Below are 1,984 nucleotides of genomic sequence, written 5' to 3'. Positions count from 1 at the left end.
AATCTATGTGTGGACGATCGTTCAACAATCCTCGTCGGCTCTTTGATAAGCTGAATAAGTTGATAAGCTTTAAATAACATGCACAGTTCTTTAATGTCAGAAGATATTTTCTTAGCGACTAGGTCACAGTTTAGATCGCCGAGTATGATTGTTTCTTTCCCCTCACTGCAGGAATAGTCAAGAAGGCTTTCAAACTTGCCAATAAAATCTTTCACCTCAACATTAGACGGTCGATAAACCGAGGATACCAGGATTTTACTCCTGTTCGGGAAAGAAAATTCAAGCCATAAAGCTTCAACATCAATCGAGCTTATATCTGTTCTTCGTCGTGCAACGAGCACGTACCGCCGCCACGTTGGTCATCCTTGCGATCTTTCCGAACGAGATTATAACCTACAATTGAAAGCTCGCCGTCGTGCCAAGAACTATTTAACCAAGTTTCATTAAGACAGAATACGTCGAATGGATTGTCCTGTAGAAAAATCCTTAGTTCGTCGAGGTGTTTAGGTAGGCTCCTGATGTTCAGATGACCAATCTTCAAGCCAGGTTTCTGCAAACTTGAGTTAATCTATCCAGGGTTAGGGGAGACATCGCCTAAGAGAATAATCAATATCATAGCAGTAGAGCTGTACTGAAGGAGTTTCATTGCCCTAAGTGCCTTTAGTCTTGGTTGAAAACGATCGTTGCTGTTATGAGAGCGAAGTGAACGGAGTTTCAGAATATAATTTGGACCCATTGTCGTTGCTAATTCTATGCTAAGGTGTACATCGACGACTCCAAGGTCTTCGTTGTTAGTTAGGAGCAAAAGGCTCTTGAACAGAACTAGGAACAGGACTTGCATTGGGAGTGTAGAGCGAAAATTGTGCAGAGCTTTGTGGACACCCCTACGATTTAAACAAGTTAATATACATTAGTGATGTGGAGCAATGTAAGCTCACGGGAGCAACAAAACGACCTCAAGATCTTATTGGCCTCCATAATTTTGTCGTTTAATTCTAAGTTACCTGACCCGGGTAGTCGTAAAATCCTGTTGAATCTGAGTTACCAAGTTGACAATGCCCTCAGGGACACTCCGCGGACATTCATCACGGATGTTATTAGTTCCAACATGGAGGATGATTTCATGTTGTTCCTTTCTAAGCAAGCGCTTTACGTAATCCTCCATATCTGCAATTCGAGCACCCGAGAAGGATTTGACTTCCAAATGTCTGTCATTTGTTGATAGATGCCAACCCTGGACGTGTTGAATAATAGAGTCCCCAGCTATGAAGACAAGCTGCTTTTTTCTGTGCGATCTGTAGTAGGATTTCCACTGGAGTCAGAATTAAAAGGATTCCGAGTTCTGTGCTGCATTCGAAGTCCTCCGCTGTTGATGGCTAGTTTGATTTCGTTCGATAGTCCACTGTGATGATTCGGTTGGAATTGCGTTCGTTGACAGTTGTGCCTTTTTGCTGCATTTTCCTTTGCTCCTCTGTTTGGATTTCTCATTGTTAACAGTTGCCCAGGGGGATATCTTGTTATGCACTGGTGATACAGCATTTACACCTTCAAATATTTGGTCCAGCAAATTTGGAGAAATCGTAGGGAAAAACATTTCTTCATTGGAGTTTTGGAGTTTGTTGTTCATAAGGCTTATAGCTGTTACAAAGCTCTTGTTCTCTCCGCGTAGCGAATTAGCTTCCTGTTTCAAAATGATGTGGCGGGACGCCAACTCCTGCAATTTATGAGATGCAGATTTATGACCAGCTCATTTGCATAACACTTGCTTGCTTCGGTTCTAAGTTTCTCAATTTCAAGGTGGCAAACGTCATTGACTTTAGCATCAATAAAAGAAGATAGATCTTCAACTACGAGCTTGTTGTTAGAACATGACCAAGCCGTTTCCCGTTTATCCCCTTAAGCGTTGGAATTGCTCCTCTCAATCGGCTCCTCACCATGGTCTTGAGTTTGAATGGCGGCTAGAAGTCGATCAATTAATACCTAA

Source organism: Montipora foliosa, chromosome 6 (genome assembly GCF_036669935.1).
Source record: "Montipora foliosa isolate CH-2021 chromosome 6, ASM3666993v2, whole genome shotgun sequence".
Classification (NCBI taxonomy): Eukaryota; Metazoa; Cnidaria; class Anthozoa; order Scleractinia; family Acroporidae; genus Montipora; species Montipora foliosa.
Note: the sequence above shows the minus strand (reverse complement) of the source record.